This window comes from Globicephala melas, chromosome 1, assembly GCF_963455315.2.
Source record: "Globicephala melas chromosome 1, mGloMel1.2, whole genome shotgun sequence".
Taxonomy (NCBI): Eukaryota; Metazoa; Chordata; class Mammalia; order Artiodactyla; family Delphinidae; genus Globicephala; species Globicephala melas.
In genome coordinates this window covers 89495754-89515209 of record NC_083314.1, presented here as the reverse complement: position 1 = coordinate 89515209, position 19456 = coordinate 89495754, and the positions used below count along the sequence as shown (strand labels likewise).

Sequence of the window (19456 nt, the reverse complement as noted above, 5' to 3'; positions counted from 1 at the left end):
AAATGTTTGCTGTGGAAGGTCCAGCTCTGCCCTCACCCCAGCAGTCCATAAGCCCTTGTTAGCAGGATCACATGAATTGTTCCCTTCATCATTAAAGGACATCCCGGCAGTTGGGTATATTGTGAGGGGAGGCTGCTCGCTGTATTAGGAAAAAGCCAGAGCCGGCAATTATCTCTCTGTGATAAGAAAGAAGCTCTGTCCTGGCTGCTATGGCTTATTTAGCTTCAGCTGTGTTCTTACTGGAATGTTTTTAAAGCTGCATGTGACTCTCCTGGGGCTGGCTAACCAGGCATTGGGGGAAGCCTGCCGGCAGGTGGGCTGTTTCAAGTGAACAACCCAAGTGGATTGTGGATTCCAGCCACTTTTTTCAATCTCAGCAGCCAGTCGGGGGAATGTGCAGATGCAGTGTCAAATAGCTCCTATAATTTATTTTTTTTCTTGGAGCTATTAGCTCAACTCCATAATTAGTAAGGTTATAATCAGAAAACAGAATATTTCCTTTTAGAATCATGGAATCATAGTGCTGAAAAGAACAGGAGAAAAACAGAACAAGACAGAATACCATGAGCATGCGGGGGCAGGTCCTTCTCTGCCCAAACTACCCCCTTCCCTTCTTCATCCTCGAGCCCTTTTATAGGCTGCAAAATACAATGCAACTCTCAGTCCTTTTCATGGCTTAAAGGACTTCATAATTTCCAGCTACCGTGGGCTAACTGCCTACTTCGTATGCATGTGTTTGTGGTGACTGAGACCCTGAAGTGCAGGAAGGGACAGAGCTACCCCCAGAGAGGTCTTGGTAGTGCTGGTCTAGAACCTGGGCCGATGCCTTACTGGTCCCTCAGCACCTCTCTGAGCAATACTGCAAACCCAAGCAAGACCGAGAAGTCTGGTCTCAGAGCACTGGACAGGACTCTTTCCACATCTGAGAAAATGGGGTGATCTCCCTGTTCTGCTGACCTCACAGAGCTGTTGGGAAGCTCACAGAGGTAGTGTTGGCGATGGACCCTTACATCCCCAAAAACAAGGGTATCACTTGTGCTCTGGCCATATCACCAACAAACTGCAGGACTTGGAGTAACTTCATCTTCCTGCCCTTCAGTTTCCTCATCCTCAATATGAAAGAGTTGATGATTCCTAAGATGTCCCCAACCCTGTGATTCTGGGCTGGCCCCAACCCCAAGCCCTAAGACTTCTGGGCCTAGGTAGCCTTTGGAGGGACCTGAAGGGATGGGAACAGGGGGAGCATCAGGGGTATCTGTCCAGCCTGCCCCATAGGAGACATCCTTACCCTTAGCAAGAGCCTGGGGCCAGCAGCTGGGCGCTAAGGACAGTCACCCACAGACTGCTCCCAATCCAGTCCCAGGCAGTCTCTCCAACAGTGAAGGGAACGTTGCAACAGCAGGAATGTCAATGGCTCTCCCTGGGGCTCAGGGGTCAGGCTCGTGGGAGAGTTGTGTGGACCAAAGCGCTATCCTCATCTGGTATCTGGTTTTCCCCCAGAGGAAAATACCCTCCTCTTCTCCCGACCTTTTTAAGCTTGAAGTTCCCTCCTAAAGACTCCTGGGGAACATTCACCAAATGCCAAATTCAAGTCAATCTGGAGCTCTGGTGAAGTTTGAGCAGTGTCTCGGGCAGGCAAAGGGAGTGGGGAGAGGGGAGGAGTGTCCTGGGGTTGCAGCAGCAGGTTCACAGACCCCTGAGCCGAGGGTAGAGAACATCCATCCTGGGGTAAGTCCTAGAGGAGGTAGGTTAGTGCAGCCCAAGATATGAAACCAAGAGAGCTCTCTGACATGCAGAGAGCTGAGAGTCTGGGCAGGAAAAAAGGCTTCGACAAGAAGAGTCTTTTAGCAGAAAGCAGAGTAATCCTGGAAAACCGTCCCAGGAAGTGGAAAGGATTGGTCATCTGCCAGCTCGCCCACCTCGGACCTCTGTTGGTCATCTGAGACTGCAGCAGGTGAAGGGGGGAACCTCAGGACGCCAGGGCAGGAGCGCTTCCCAGCCAACGAGCCTAGGTTCCTGGTAAACTGAGTACTCCTCTGGAGGGATGGTGTGGGGAATAGAAGAGGAAGCTGTTGCTTTGAAGACTTTGGGGAAAATATCTACTAACTTCTTTCTGGGCCTGAGTTTCATCCCTTGTCAAATAAGGGGATTGGATTTGGTGTTTCCTAAATTCTCTTCCAGCTCTGACATGTTGGGATTCTATGATTAATTTTTTAATAATAATAAATAAATAAATAAATGTTGAAACAATAAGAAAAAAAAATGAGAACAGAAGAGGAAGGTGTGAGAGAAAAACTTGAAGAAGGAGAAAAAGAATGGCAGGCCAGCCCAAGATGAGGAAGATGGTCCACTTCTTACGGCATTTGAAATTTGGAGAGTGGAAAAGGACTTTTGGAGCTGTTGCCCTTTGTTACATTAAAAGGAATTAATTTATCAAGGCCCAGACTTCTTTATAAGTCCTCAGCCCAGTCACAGGAGGCTGGGTCAATTGGAGACCTTTGCCTCTAGGCCTAGAGATTGCTTTGAAGGCCCCTACAGACCCAGACCCCTAACCTGGAGAGCTCAACTCTCAGAACAGAAGACCCTCAAGCCTCTAATGATATTGTCCACACAAGAGAAGTCTGAGTGGTTCCTGGACCTGTGGCCGCAGCCAAAGTCTATAGCTCACTGTCATACAGAGTGAAGGAATTCAGAAAGAGGAAAACAAATATGGTATATTAACACATATATGTGGAATCTAGAAAAATGGTACAGATGAACCAGCTTTCAAGGCAGAAATAGAGACACAGATGTAGAGAACGAAAGTATGGACACCAAGGGGACAAGGGGTGGCAGGGTGGGATGAATTGGGAGATCGGGATTGACATATACACACTAATATGCATAAAATAGATAACTAATGAGAACCTGCTGTACAGCACAGAGAACTCTGCTTTACTTCGTTGTACAGTAGAAACTAACACAACATGGTAAAACAACTATACCCCAATTAAAAAATAAATAACTAAATAAAAATAAAAAGACAGGAGCAACAGACAAAGCAATAACTGTAGCAACTGATGATCCATGGTCAGGTATTGGAGAAATCACTTCCCATCGTATTAAAAACAACAAATAAAAAGCTCCAAATTGAAAAAAAATAAAAGTCTGTAGGTCATGACTAAGTGGGACAGGGCCAGCCCAGGCGGGAGGATTAATGACAGTGATTGAATATTTTATAAGTGGAATATTGTGTATTTTCCAAAACCAAATGGAATGTCATTTTTTTTTTTTCAAGAGAGATGGTGGCTGTCACTGTCTTCGTTTCCCATTCAAACCACATACTCCGTGGCAAGCAAGATGAATGGGCCTGGGAGATTCCTGAGGAGAAGGGGAGAGACAGAAAGGGAGAAAGAAGATCTTTCTTCATTTTGTCCCCTCCCCGCCAGCCTACCCCACATGGCTCCTCCCTCATCACTCAGTGCTTGAACCCACTGTCCCCTGGACAGCTCTAGCAGCTGACTGGGGATACATCCCCTTCCCTGACCCCTGTGTGGTCTCTGTACCACATGGAGATTAAGTCACAAGGTCACTTAATCCATCCCTATGTTTCCAAGAAACACAGAGCATCAGACGTGGAAAATTTGCTCCCAGATCCTCCTTCATGTTCTCAGCCCAAGGTCTTATTTTCTTTCGAAATGCCTCTCTCTGGTCCATCTCACTGCAGATGAAGGTCATGTCCTCTAAATATTGACTTGGGTGGAGAATGAACTATAACTGGCCTCCCTTCCCTAGGGCAGAAGCTCTGCCTATTCTTGATATGAAAGTCTTTGGAGTTGAAGTGCTTCAGAAACCCTGGATCTTGCATTCCCTCCAAACCCATCCTCTTGAATGCATTATTGGCCTGTACAAATGGAACTATTTGATGGCCACTGGAATGGTGAGAGGCCCCTTCCTTTCTCAATACCCTATTACATGCTCCAAGGCCACCCACAGGCTCCACTACTTCGCATTTGCCCTGCAATGTTTCACGCCAGTTGACTTTTCATCTCCAAATCCCTTTTCACATTAAACACAAACCCACACACTCTGTCCCATTTTCCTTTGAAATAAATCATAAGCCCATGCCAGAAACGACTCAGGGTGTTCTCTGGAATTTGTAAACAGCATTAAAGTCTAGTGGGAAATGTCACAGAGTGTTGGTCTGAATTTATTAAGTAATTTCTCAGCTTAAAATATATCTTTCCAGCCTGCTGTCTGACAACATTTACCTCTAATGGAATTTTATCCGCTCTTGATCACTAAGCACACTCCCATCTCAGAGTACAGATTCCTCACCTCTTCCTGTTAGGTTCTCCAGCCGGGTAGATTTCAGACACACTAGCCATGCCCCTGTTTCTCAGAAGAGAAGCTCCAGGATTCTGGGCACCCAGGACTGCCTCACTGTTCTACATTTCTGAGGGCACAAGCTTGCCATCACACTGCAACACCCAGCTCACACCAAGGCAGACCCAGGAATGGCCTGAGGAAGGAATATTAGTCCCCCCAGATCTCCATCAGCCCCTAAGCTACGCCAAACAAACATACTATTTAAGGTAGAACCAGGACTTACTGTTCAAAACAGCTCCAAGGCAAGTCCCCTAGCCTGCCTCCTCCTCTAAAACAGACTGTCATCGTAAGCCCCTTTTAAATAGAAATGTTGGCACTGCCTTTAAGATTTTTGAACTCTGGTTTCAAGCAATCAATCAAATTATACATCTGTAAAGAGCAGCTGTTTTGTACAAAGTTAAAATGAAGCGAGGAAATGAAGAGGCTATCAGCTTGCGTACTTCCTAGATGTGTCCCAGGCACTGTTGTCCTGCACTGTGGCCTCAGGCCTACTTGGTTCTGGGCCCATCCCGACCAGGGCAGGGAGTGTTTCAGCAGCAACAGCCCAGCATCTGCTGGGGCCTGAACTGGTCATGGTAATCTAAGCCCAGTATCTAGGAGAGCTAACCCCTAGGCCTGTCACAACTTTGAATGTCGGCTTTTCCCTACTCCATGGTACATAGAAAATAGTATAACATACTGGTCAAAAATATGGACCCTGGAATCAGAGTTGGAGTCCCCGTTCTGCTACTTAGTAGCTGTGTGACCTTAGATAGGTTACTTGACCACTCTGTGCTTCAGTTTCCTTGTCTGTATAATGATGATAAGATTAGTGCCTATCTTCTGGAATTTTCTTGAGAATTAAAATAATGTATGTAAAATGCATAGAATGATGCCTGGTTATCATTTTTAAATAATTCTTTATTAGTGATAATAATTATTTGTTTTATTATTTTTTAACGACTTGCTATTAATTTATAATCTGGCTGGCACTGTCCCCTTTGCTTCTCTTCTTCTAATTAGACCTACAAGTTCCTCATACTCTGTAAACTGTTTCCTGTCTAGTGACTGGGGAGAAGATCAATACATGGCTGTTCACGCTGAGGTGTGACCCAACACCTGCTTCCAAATGGGGCTCTTCTTCTTGTATATCCTGCTTTGAGAATGCAAAGGCATAGTCAGCTCTCAAAAAGTTTGCATTTCTAGAACTTAAAGGAAAAGCTGGCCACCCTGCCTTCTTCCCCAGAGACTCCAGGGAGCCCCTCTTCACATGGGCTTGGCCAACAACTCCCATGTGGTGTGTGAGGAACTAGGGCAAAGGGAGTTGAAGGCCTTTGGAGATACTAAAACTCTATTTCTGAGGGTGCAAGCTTTACTGAGGTATAATTAACAAAGTTGTGATATATTCAAAGTGTACAACATGATGATTTGATATATGTCCACATTATGAAATGATTCCCACAATCATTAATCATTAATTAAAAAGTTAATTAATACATCCATCACCTCACATAGTTACCTTTTTATTTTTTCCCCTTCTTTTGGTGAGAATGCTTAAGATCTCACCAAATTTCAAGTATACAGTACAGCATTATTAACTGTAGTCACCATGCTGTACATTCAATTCTCAGAACTTATTCACCTTATAACTGGAAATTTGTGCCCTTTGACCAACCTCTCCCTGTTTCCCCAACCTCCCAGCCACTGGCAACCACCATTCTACTGTCTGCTTCTATGAGGTTGACTTTTTACATTGAAACTAGTTCCAAAGGCCAATCTCAGAACAGAAGTTAAAGCAATGGTTAATCAGAATAATTACAGAAGTGTGGAAAAACTAGTGAAGAACAAGAAATCTGAGTCAAAATATAAATGAATTAAAACCCACTGGGCCAGGTCAAGAAGTTAAGTATATAATAAGGACCTGTTGTAGAGCACAGGGAACTCTACTCAATACTCTGTAATGACCTATATGGGAAAAGAAACTAGAAAAGAGTAAATATATGTATAACTGATTCACTTTGCTGTACAACAGAAAGCAACACAACATTGTAAATCAGCTATACTCTAATGAAGACTTTAAAAAAAAGAAGTCAAGTATAGAATTTGAAATTTTCTATTAGAAATTTTGTCCTGTTCTAGAACATATGTTCTATTTGCATATAGTCATTCTCTATTCTAAGAATACATGTACAAAGGAGATGGAATAGCAGGTGCATGGGCTGAAAAAAGTCTTACTTAGGGTTCCTTTGTATCTGGACCCAAGACAGTACCCCACCTTCTGTTTGACAACACTGCTTTAAACATGTTACAGTTAATTATATGACTTTTCCTCACATCACATTTTAATTTGGGAAGACATCCTTGTTTCTTGAGGAGATTTGCAAATTGGTCTAAACTCACTGGAAATACATTGACAGACTCATAGTGGATGAGTTATGTGTATTCTAAACTCATCCTATTTTTTCAACTTCAGAGGTGGCTTTCTAATCTCGTTTCCAGCATCTAAAGGATATTTTGAGTCAGTTGGGATATGGAATAAGCCATACATTTATTTGTTTAATTTACACTTTGGATTTTTAAATAAGTATAAGGAATGACGAGACTATTTTAAATGTTTAATTCTGCCTCTTAAACACTGATTAAAGGAGTAAAGTGTGAGGATAGTGCTACACATCAAGACAAGCTCTCAGGAGGCAGGAGGAAGGCAGGTGGTGTCCTGAACAACCATAGTGAGGAAGCCTGACCCGGGTAGTCTAAGTGTGTTCCCCAGGGCTATAAAAATCCAACAGTGAATAAGCAAAACTCATTCACTCAACAGTGAATGAGCAAAAACAGAAAGAGCAGAGAACTGGAAGACAGGTAGGAAGGTCAAATGCAAACAGGCCAGAGCTGAAAATAAACCGAAGATCAATTATAAATGAATTAAACCTACCAGCTCAAATTAGACAGCCAATTTTGCATTTGACATTTGTGAGTATTCTTGTTAGTTACAACTTTTATTTGTGTGTACGTGTGTGTGTCTATGTTCTCAGAACGTATTAAGTATGTATTTTTTCAACATTCATTAGGAAACTTCCTTTTCTTAAAAAAAATTTTTTTTAAAAAAAATTTATGTGATATTTCCAGTCTGCAGAGTTGGTTTTGCAAGTCATTCTCAAATCTTGGTCTGCACCAGCATCCCTGGGAGATTTTAAATCAATATGGCTGGGCATCTGTCCAGCTTTTTACAAACTGCTCAGTGAGTCTGAGAACCACCGAAGCTTGTGAACCATCACCCCAGAGAATGGCTCCCTCCACACCCTGTAAGTGATGTAACTACTACTTGGGGCTTTAACTCTCTTAATTCTCTCCTTCATTCATACTTGGGAACCCATTAAAATATAAGGAAAGTCGCATGATCAATAAGAACCGCTTGAGATGTTTTTCCTACCCTCAAGTTACTTATCTGGAGAAACTAGTAGGAAGAGAGAACAGATACATGGAGAGTTCATCACTAACACAAGACAACCTGAGATGGGGGATCACTCTCGCTGAGCTGTCTGCGGACTCGACCACATGGTGTAAAAGTCCATCTTGCATGTTAAGCTTGGTCAAACTGCATTTTATGTATGTATGTATTTATTTATTTATTTTTGCTGCACTGGGTCTTCGTTGCTGCGCGCGGGCTTTCTCTAGTTGCACCGAGCAGGGGCTATTCTTCGTTGTGGTGTGCGGGTTTCTCATTGCAGTGGCTTCTCTTGTTGCGGAGCACGGGCTCTAGGCGCTCGGGCTTCAGTAGGTGTGGCTTGTGGGCTCTAGAGTGCAGGCTCAGTAGTTGTGGCGCACAGGCTTAGTTGCTCCACAGCATGTGGGATCTTCCCAGACCAGGGCTCGAACCCGTGTCCCTTGCATTGGCAGGCGGATTCTTAACCACTGCGCCACCAGGGAAGTCCCCAAACTGCCTTTAATTGTTCAGCTAAGTGCCTGTGATTTACCTATTTCTGTCCGTGTGTACTTCGAAACCTGGAACTCCTCTCCCTATAGGGAAGGAGAGTCTGTGTGAGGAACAGTTGGCTGGATAGGACTGTGCTTTTGAACCATAAAGGAACCACAGTCCAATGCATCCTCATCAACAATCCCAAAGTGAAAGTCTGAAAATGAGAGCAACTCTCCCAGCTGCTGTGGGTGGAAGCAATGGAAGTGACCAGAGGGGACTACCACTTATTCCAGACATCCTGTGCTCTCACGCACACTTTCATGCATACTTGCCTTTATCTAAGTTAAATGATGGCTGGGGGGTTGGTTCATTTTGTTTTAGAATTTCCTGCCCCACCTTGGGCTAACTGAAGACACCTTGGATATCATAAAACTAACACTGGAATTCATAAAACTACACGTTTGGGATGGGATGTGCCCAAAGCTTACAGAGGTGAATTAATATACAAAACACGGAAGGTACAAAAAAGAAGGAGCAAAGAGAAATAGAATGCCCTTGGAGAGAAGAAAATTTAGGTGGAAAAAAGACATAGAAACGGAAGCAGGAAGTTTTTTTAACGGAAAGAAATAGGGAAGGTAGAGGGAAGGGAGAGAGAAAAGGGTAGAGGGAAAGAGGTGGGGGGGAGGAGAGCAGGTAATGATTGGGTAGGTAAATAATTAGGGACAAGAGTAAGGAAAGAGGAAAATAAATGTTCTCTAAGTAAAACTATCTGCATCCACATGAAAACACGGGTACTTTCTGCATTCAGTCAACCTCTTTGTTGGTTGTTTCGTTTTAAAAAGCAGCAGGGAATGTCAAACAGCTGTTTTTACAGCTTCTGTCGCTTTGTCAAAGCCGGCCTGTGCAGTCTGACTGCGGGGCACACCCAGACAGCAGTGCGGGTAGTAAGGCGCTGCGTTAGCAGATGGGCCAAGTCCGCAGACAGCTCAGCGAGAGAGAGATGGTGCCCGGCTCCCATCAAGCTCCTCAGAGCCGGGAACCCAGACCCCCTGGGAATGCTGCTGAAGAGAGATAAGCAAACACTGCAGGCGGCATTTCTCCTTCCTGATTTAAAAAAAAAGAAGAAATGCACCTCGGGACAATCTTCCCTCAGTAGCAACAGCACAAAAACACGAAACTCAAAGTCAGATGACATGGACTTGGGCCCAAATTCTACCATTTCTGAGCTATGTGCCCTCGGGCCAATTGTTTCACCTCTGAAAGTCTGTTTCTCCATTTATAAAGTGGGGATGATACTTCACAGGGTTCTCATAAGGACTGACTAATGTAATAACACAGCACGCAGCATAGAATAGAGTAGACATTCAGTAAAAATGCTAAAACCCCATATTTGATTTAAAAAGAGAGAGAGAGAGAGGTGATAGATACGGAGACAGAGCAATAGAGAGAGATATAGATGTAGAGATGACAGAGATGGAGGTCAAGATCATGACTCAGGAAACGTCCTTCAAGTGCATGTCTGGTTTCTGATAAGTATAAGAAGGGACTTCTCACACTGTCTCCTCTTCTCCCACTCTTTGCCAATAGCAAGGCCACCTGGAAATCACAGTGGTGGACTCTCTTTTTTACTCCCCCTCCCAAATAAGCCCTCTGGCAGCACTGTTCTTAACCCTGCCAAGTCCAGCAGAGGTCTTTACCATGTAGGGGAGCGCCACGTAGGAGAAAGAGGCTTCCTCCCCTGGTGATCTGCTCCCTCCTGAGAGTGACTGTACAATTCATGGTTTGTCTGTGGTGGAGTGAGAGTGGCGGGCACACAGGGAGAACAACTAGGAAGGGGAAAAGACAAAAGCACCAGATTCCAAAGGGAGAGAACCAGAGAACCTTGGGTCAACGGTGCGGCCAAGGTTGTGGTCAAAGGTCGAGGAGGGTGTAACTAGATTAGGGCCTTTTCCTCACAAGACCATGAGTCACAGGGCTTCTGCCAGCTCACCAGCACCCTTGGCATCATTCTCATCCCAGAAGACAAGTGAGTGTTTTCCTCGGGACTCGGAGCATTACCTAGTTTTGCTCTTTTCACTGACACTGTATGTGATAGTCTGAAAGCATGGCGCCTGGCCTGGCTGCTTCGGGGAGGCCTTTGGAGCCTGTTCTCATCACCACCTTCACTTGGGCACACCCGTAACACTTACAGGGCCAAGAACAAGACAGTCAAAGCTATAAATCAAGCTAACAAACTGTGAGATAAAATATACTCTATCCTTGACACATATAGCTTCGTAAGCCTGGAAAGTTTAAATCTAGAATTTGCAGGCTCCTTGGAGTTCTGCTCTGGCACGTGGAGTTATGGGGAAAGATGACCTCCACCCTCCAGACTGCCTCCACCTCTTCCCACACTGGGTTTTGACTCACCCTTAAGGGACCTCACATACACACACACGCACACACACGTGGACATCCAGCCCACACGTCCAAGTTCTGTGCACACCTTCCAATGACACAATCCACTCTTTTAAAGATATGCTGGGGTAGAAGCTTATGCAGACACTCTAAGCCCGCTTGGGGCCATTTGAGCAAAGTATTGCAGGTTCCCAGGTACCTGAAGTATGGCGAAGAAAGGGAGTCATGGGGCTTGGATAGGCATATCCTCACGGCACCAAGGATTCCTTGCTCTTTGGGAAGGGTTACGGCTGGAAAAGTGGGACCCTCTAAAGTGCAAGTTCCAGAGCAGAGCCTCCTCTTGCCCAGAGCATCCGGCATCCTTGTCAGCATCATGACCCGTAGCACGCCCATTCCCCGCCTAGGCGGTGTAGAGAACACCTCCCTCGGCTTTGCTTCCCACCTGGGCTCTCACCGCACCCGTCCAGCCACACTCTTATCAACTCCAGGCAGAAACGCAGAGTCACTCAGGCCCAGAGCTCCTCTGGGAAGAGACTGAGGGGCAGGGAGAGGGAGAGCCAAGATGGAGACTGAGGCAGGGTGGAGCAGAGCTGGGACTCCTGGGGCCTGTCCCATTGTTAAGCAGGCCCCCCACCAGATTTAACAGAGCATGGCTGCTGTGCTTTTCTCAGTGTTGAGGCTCTAATAGGCTCCCCCCGTGGGCCACTCAGGGCCCACACTGCCTCTGAGCAGCTGCTGGGCTGAGCGAGGGAGCGAGAGGCTCGTCTGCAGACCACGTGCCTGTCGCCTTCTGAGGAAGCCATCGCAGCACATCCTGGAACAGGCTCCCGAGGAGGCATCACAGTTTAGTGTAATTCGTCAACTTCACAGCTGCTGCTTGGGAGGGAGGGGGCCTGGGGAAGCAAGTGCCAAGCTGCTCAGGAATCGAGAGCATTCCCCAGGCCAGCCAAGAGACGGCGAGCCCCCAGCAGGAGAGGGCAGGGCTCCAGATCGCCTCTGGCTTCCTCTCCAGCCTGTCACAGCCCTGGGGGCTCCCCAGAGGGGGTCAGCCACTTGCCCAGACCTCTGCCGGCCCCGAGAGCGCTGGGAGACTGGAACTCAGGGAGAGAGCCGGTCTTCGGGGTGAGGAAGACTGAATTCAAGAGCCCCCGCATCATCCGCTGGTATGATCCATGGCAAGTTACTTCACCTCTCGAAGCCTCCATTTGCCTATCTGTGAAATGGAAGTGAAAGTAATTCTTATTCCAAGTCTTGATATTCAACTAGGAGTGTGCAAGGTATTAAGATATTGAAATATTTGGTAAAGAGCAGCGGTTCTCAAAGTGTGGTTTCTAGACCAACAGCATCATCATCACCTGGGAATGTGCTAGAAAGGCACATTCTTGGGGTCCACCCCAGACCTACTGAATCAGAAACTCCAGAGAGGGGGCCTCGTAATCGATGTTTTAACAAGCCTTCCAGGTGAGTCTGAAGCAAGCTAAAATACAGAGTATTTCCACTGCCTTAAAAATCCTCTGTGCTCTCTGTATTCATCCCTCCCCACCCCCTGGCAACCACTGATCTTTCCAGTGTCTCCATAGTTTTCCTTTTCCATCATGTCATATAGATGGAATCATGTAATACGTAGCCTTTTCAGATTGGCTGCTTTCACTTAGTAATATGCATTTACGCTTCCTCCATGTTGTTTCATGACTTGGTATCTGCTTTCTTTTTAGTGCTGAATAATATTCCATTGTCTGGATATATCACCGTATATCCACTCACCTACTGAAGGGCATCCTGGTTGCTTCCAAATGTTGGCAATTATGCATAAAGCTGCTATAAACATCCATGTGCAGGTTTTTGTGTGGATATAGGTTTTCAACAACTCTGGGCAAATACTAAGGAGCGTGATTGCTAGATCATATGGTGAGAGTGTATTTAGTTTTATAAGAACTGCCAAAGTGTCTTCCAAAATGGTTGTACAATTTTGCATTCCCATCAACAATGAATGAGAGCTCCTATTGCACCAACCCCTCGCCGGCATTTGCGTTGTCAGTGTTTTGGATTTGGGCCATTCTCCCATGTGTGTAGTGGTATCTCTTTGTTGTTTTAATTTGCATTTCCCTGATGACGTATGAGGCGTAGCATATTTATATATGCTTATTTGCCTTCTATATCTTCTTTGGTGAGGTGTCTGTTCAGGTCTTTGACTCATTTTTCAATCAGATTGTTCATTTTCTGCTTGTTTAGTTTTAAGAGTTCTTGGTATATTTTAAGTAGTCCTTTATCACTTGTATCTTTTGCAAATATTTTTCCTTCAGTCTGTGGCTTGTCTTCTCATTCTCTTGAGGTAAGTTGATGTTTTTTATTTGTTTTGTTTTGTTTTAGTAACACAGTGATAAAGGGCAAAAGTAATAAATATTTAGGGAAAGGTGTGACAAGAATTCTCAGACACCCCACAGTGGGAGTTCTGAGGCTCAGGGACACGGGCCATATGGCTCTAACAAGTCCCCTGGCTCCAGTCCCTTATTTCCACTTATCTCCAAGACAAGGCTCTGTCCTTAGATAAAGAACTCTCCAGCCCAAATTCCCCAGAACAATTTTCTGCTTCAACAGACAAATCATCAGTGTTTCTTAACCCTTTGGGGACCACTGACCTCTTTGAGAATCTGATGAAAGCCGCAGGCTTCTCCCCAGTAAAATACACACACACACACACACACACAAGCATACACATTACATGCCAATGTGTCCACAGGCTTCCCAAAGCCCATGCAACATTCAGTGACCCCAGATTAGGAGGCCATGCTGGAGATGGGGAAGAGAAAGACTTGAGATGCTTGTAGTCAACCAGTCAGGGCACCAATGGGCAAAGTACAAGCCATTTCCTTCTCAAGACAAACCCAAACTCACAGTCCCTATCTTCCAAGTCCTCTAGGCTCTTCCCTTGCCTGTGCCTTGCTCTTTTAAGATCTGGGGAGGAAATGAAGAAGAATCAGTGGCCAGAGCCTGGAGCCATCATTCAGCCCTGGTCACACTGACCTCATGCAACCCCGAACCAGAGCGAATGAGCTGTCCTCACCCCCACCAGCCCTGGTGGTGGCTGTTCTCCAGCTGCAACAAAGCAACCCTATGGCAGGCGGCGCCTCCCCTCTACCCCCCGAGGCCTTCTAGGAGTCCAGCTGGTGGTCCGGCTGCCCGGGACCTTCAGTTCAGAAAGAAGTGCAGGAAGTAGGGGAGGCAAGTGTGGCACCAAGAGTGCAAAAATGTGAGGGGACACTCACTCTCAGGGCCCTGCAAAAAGACCACCGCGGTGCATGTGGCCCATGTCCTTCCCTGGATACAGAAACAGCTGACTGCAAAGGCTTCAGCTCAGCTAGGTTGGTTTGTGGCAAATCACAGCCACCTCAGAGCAAAGCTGCCTGGCAATTCACCAGCTGCAAGCCCACCTCTGGTGACCTTTGAGAGTGAGGGAGGGTCGGCGCCTATATGGAAAATACAGCAGAGACGTTGTTAACACCTTACACGGGGCACTGGAGGAGCTTGGAGCTTGCAAGGAAAGTGTCTTTCTCCGCAGCCCCGCCTGGGGTGAGTGTGAGTCCGCTGTGCAGAGAGGGGGAGACTCGCCTCGGTGAGAGCTGGGCGTGGCTGCTTGGGCCCCCTCCTCACCCAAGGAGGAGTCCTCTCCAAGAGGGTCCCCCAGTGCCATTCACATGCAGCCTCGGGAGCTTGCCCGAGTCCTTCCACCCTGCAAAACCGAGCTCCCAGCGTTCCCACTCTGCTCACCCTCTCCCGATCTGTCAGCTGCCTAAGGCTTCCCCCATCTGCCCAGGCTAGGGAGATGCCAGCACACTACAGGAGGGCCAGATCCCACCCACCTCACTCTCTGCCCCAATCCTCTGGCGGTGGTGGCTGGGGGTGGGGGGGGGGGCGGCGGTGTTGAACAGACAGGAACTGAGAAGGGCAGGAAAAGGGATTATCAACAGCTCCTCAGGTGCAAAGATGGCAAGCCCCTGAAAGCTAAGAAGGGTGTGAAATTCATCCTTCAACTCTTTGTGGAAATGGAGGTCCTCACCGGCTGGATCTCCCCATCCAGGCACTCCGGGAGGTATGGAGCAGGTGTGGCAGGAAGCTCTCAACTGAGGGTGAGACCCACTTTCCTGGACTGTGTACATCTTTGCTCTGCTCACCATCGCCCCATTACCCAGACCTCACCCCACTCCCCTGACACTGTTACTGGGCTGGACCTTGGAAAAGGTGATGTGGAGGCCAATGAAGAGGTAGGGGACAGACACACACACAGAACAACCTAGAAGTCGAAGGTTGTTTTCCTAACCCTCATCCCTTAGGATGGTTTCCAGGGTTGGGAGGGTGAAGGTGATGAACTTACAAAAACAAGTTGACCTATAGAGAATGACGAGACTGTAAATAATTTGAAGTCTTCATAACAAGAGCTTGTCACAGCTTTAAAGGCTTCAGGAAGACAGGACAGAAAAGTCTGGAAGTCAGCTCTGCGGTTCATGATGCGGTGCCACTCCCACCCCACTCTGGGGCATCACAAGATGTTCTGCCTTCCTGGGCCACAGATTCATGACATAAATATTTATTGAGCATCTTCATTGTGCCAAGTATTGGAGATCTAGCTAACATTCACTACCTGGTTTTTAGGTACAGACGCTGTTCTAAGCACTTTGCTTATATCTCCCTATGAGGTAGACACTACTATTATCCTCACTTTATATATGAGGACACTGTGGCACAGAGAAATTCAGCAATGTGCTTATGTCTCCCAGCTAGGAAGTGGTAGGACACTGACTGTCTGATCCCAGACCACGCCCTTAACCACTACCGAACACTCCCTCTCAAGGCAAAAACAGACACACTGTCTGCTTCATGACCTTACAGTCTAAGGAAAAGTAGAGCCTGTGGGCCTGTCCTTATAAATAAAGTTTTATTGTAACACAACCTCACTCATTTGTTTACCTATTGTTTATGTCTGCTTTCACATGACAATGGCTCCATTAAGTGGTTGTGATAGAAACTGCACGGCCCACAAATCCTAAGATATTTACTCTGTGGCTCTTTACAGAAAAAATGTGCCAACTGCTGGTCTAGTGAAATAGAACCATCTTGCTCTCCCATGGGAAATCAGGAGGACCCATGAGGTGATGAGAGGGACAATGCTTTGAGCTCTTTGGTCTGAGAAGTGGTCAACACATCAAGCCAGAGTATATCCAGCCTGTCACCCAACATTCCATCTATTCCATCTCCAGGATGATTTTGAATCACTCTTCTCTTAATCGTCCCACTGTCACTCAGTATCCTGGGCCCGGAGGAGACAGATGGGGCACCCACTGGCAAGAGTCGTAACTAGTTATAGCTAGAGGGAATAGATCTGTCCTCACAGGCGCAGACACTGCAGGCAGCTTGGGAGGGTGGTGAGCTCTGCCTCCAGCTAGAGAGGTTGCTCATTGATCCTCCTAATCATTCAGTATTTGTTAAGCACCCACTACGTGCCAGGCCCCCGGGTGGGTGCTGTGCTCATGGGGAGTCCCGCTATGGATACAGTTCAGACAAAATCATACATTAGACAAGGATTAGACAAAAAACGCCATACTGCACCTTCTGATTCTAAGATGCTATGCTTCCGTGTTCTCTAGGGTTTGCTCCCTCACAAGGAAGTCCTTCATATTCAGGTGGTACACAAGAGAGGATCAAATTTGAAGAAAGCTGCCACCTTACTTTTCTTCCTTCCAAGGCAAGCTTCCAGCTTTTTCCAATTCTACCCCACTGTATTGCAGAGTAGCTTGCTCAGCAAATAGCTGCTGGATATGGAAATATAAATATATATATATATATAAAAAAAAAATAAGCCTCAAATTATTTTATTCAGCTTTGATTAAATGGCACCTAATTTTAAAAAAAAAACAGCATTAAGAGAGAACTTTAAATAAAGAAACTATTGGCACAAGTGTCTTGGGGATGTAAAACCTGGAGTCGGCATGGGCCTTTGCTTAGATAGGTGAAAATGTTAGAAAACATTTACATATCAGATACAAAATTTAGGTTAAATCCATACTTTTTCGGCATCTTGTCATCATAAAGTTGAGTTTCCATCTAAGTCTGTTTGTGAATAAAGGCAAAGAACTTTCCTGTAATATTGACTCATTTAAGAATTCCTAAGACTTGTAATCATGAGACCATTATGGGAGTCAACATGTGTTGCAATGTTTGCTGTAGAAAACTGTTCACTTAAAGGAGTTAAAGTGTGTTTATCAAAGGAGGTTGAATTTTCTCACCAGCCTTGCTATAATTAATCCACTGACAATGACCTCACTGGTCTTGTTATAATTCAACCAGTGAAAAACACTCAGCGGAGCCTCTTAAAATTAGGAACATGACTAAAGGCATTCTTTCCCTCCAAAAGAAGAGTTATTTTGAAAGTAAAAGAAATGTGGTTCTAACAGATTAACTTCAAAATACCATGCAGAATGTCAATTTTCCACAACAGGGGAATTCTCTTGTAAGGAGGCTTAATGAGACTCTGCTCGAAGATTAGTTTTCCCTCTCTAATGCCAATGTGTGTGCACATCTTCAGGTCACAGAGGATATTTCTAGAGGCTCAGCCCCTGCTCATTCCTCCTGCTTCACTCCAAGACTAAGAAAAATACAGAACATTCAACTTCTCCACAAGCCACTAACCAGGATCCTCATTACCTTCCCTGGAGCTCAGCCCCATGGAAGGGCTCTGGAAAGCTGTCCTGGGGAGGCTACAGTGTTGGGAAGCTCCAGGGAAGGCCTAGTCCGCAGCCTCCTGAGCCAGAAGCCTGCAACCAGAGAAGTGATTTGCTTTTTGAGGCACTTTTTTCTCCCAGTTAGGATCAGAGGAATGGTGCTGGCTGTTTTTGAAAGCTTCTGGGGTCAGACACAAACACTAATAGAATGACAGTAGGAAAAGACAAATATAGCATTATTATTCCAGGCGTCTCTTGGGGGAGCTGGCTAGATGACCCCAGTGTAGCCGCCAGAAAACCATGTGGTGGTATCCATCTCGGCCTCCCAGGCCTGGCCAATCCACACATGTCCCAAGAAGAAGTTCTGCTGAAGGTATGTGCGCTCCAGAAGGAGACTCAGAGCGAGGCTGGGTTTTCAATGATCTGTTGCTCAATTGAAAGTAGTTAAGACTGTTCTCTATTTCTGGGCAAGGTTAAACTGAGAACCAGCTAGGTACCAGGGAGGCATCAAATCCTCGTAGGTTCTCAGGTGCTGAAGGACACCCAGGCACCCCAGTGAGAGCACCCAGCTTCAGATGAAAACCTCCAGGGAGCAACTTCTTCCTCCTCCCCTCTGCCCTTCTCTGCTTTCCATACAATATTTGTTTTTCTCTTTCTGACTTACTTCACTCTGTATGACAGACTCTAGGTCCATTCACCTCACTACAAATAGTTCAATTTCGTTCCTTTTTATGGCTGAGTAATATTCCATTGTATATACATGCCACATCTTCTTTATCCATTCATCTGTCGATGGACACTTAGGTTGCTTCCATGTCCTGGCTACTGTAAATAGAGCTGCAATGAACATTGTGGTACATGACTCTTTTAGAATTATGGTTTTCTCAGGGTATATGTCCACCAGGGCTCTTGTCAGTAGTTGGGAGGGGGAAGGGGGTAAGAGGCACTCAGGAGCCTTTTTGGTGTCTCTATTAGGGTCCTTCCTAAAATGGATAGAAGTGGATAACTTACTGCTCTTTCTTTTTCCATCCTCTTTTCGCACATGGAATTGAGAGTTAATTCTAAGCATCTGCTCCTAGGGGACCCTAGTTCAGCACCCCAACCTGAGGCATAAAGGTATCTCCCCTAATTCTGGAGAGTTCCTTCCTTCCCCACCCTGAGGTCATCTATAGCTCTCTTCAGGCAGCCACCAGAAACAGAAGAAGTGAGAGAAGCAGAGACAGATGTGGACAGGCCCAGGAGCCGACACAGTGCCATCTTCCCTGCCCCATGTACCTCACAAACCCACGCGGACCTGCACAGGAAAGCTCCAGGGCAGCAGCCACCTTCTCCGCAGCATCACCCCACCTTCCTCCACCTCAGCGCCAGGGCTCTTCATGTCTCTGTTCCTCCTTTCAGCCCAGAACTGGATCAAGGGAGCAAAGAATGAAGATGATATTTTCAGTGAGGTTCTCTGACCTTTCTGTAGGGTGGCCAGAGGGGAGGTGTCCCTTCTGGAACTGACCAGGGCTCCTTCCTTCTCCTGCCAGAAACAGCTAGCAGGAGGGAACACCGGTGACCAAGAGAACTCGGTGTTCCTCCCAGAGGAACCTGAGGGCAAAGCACAGATTCTTCCAGAAGTAAGCAGATATCACAGGATAGGGGCTACTCTTCACCTGTTGTTTCCTCAAAGAAGCAGGCATATTTTTCAAGTCAAAAAAGGAGATATAGCCTACTCAAGGACTCTTTTTCTGATGTATTATATTTGTTTAGATAAAGCCTTATAAAGGTATGCAAATTAAATCACATGAAGTTATGTATTTATTGAATAAAGAAGAATGTGGTGGCCAAAACTGAAGAGGGAGACTTTGGGATGGGGCTTTCCAGAGAGCAACTCATAGAGGAAGGGATCTGGGACCTTCTTAACTCTTGAAAAATCCCACCTGCTATGTGCCTCCATTGTTGCATTTATCACATTATATTTTAAAGCATTTTCCCATTTGCTTTTTGCATATACCAGGAGCTCTTTGAGACCAAAGCCTCCACACTATTTATCTTTGAATCCCCTGTGTCCAGTGCTAGGCCTTAGAGGAGCGCCATA

General features: G+C 46.1%; 1 long non-coding RNA gene across 1 annotated transcript in view; it reads right to left on the bottom strand.

Annotated features, from left to right (window-relative positions):
• The window catches only part of LOC132597510 (uncharacterized), a 119175-nt gene extending 100421 nt beyond the window's left edge, over nucleotides 1–18754 (bottom strand). The window contains exon 1 of the long non-coding RNA XR_009564419.2: nucleotides 18671–18754. This is a non-coding gene — a long non-coding RNA (uncharacterized lncRNA). The remainder of the gene's footprint in view (nucleotides 1–18670) is intronic.
• Between the last annotated feature and the right edge of the window lie 702 nt (nucleotides 18755–19456).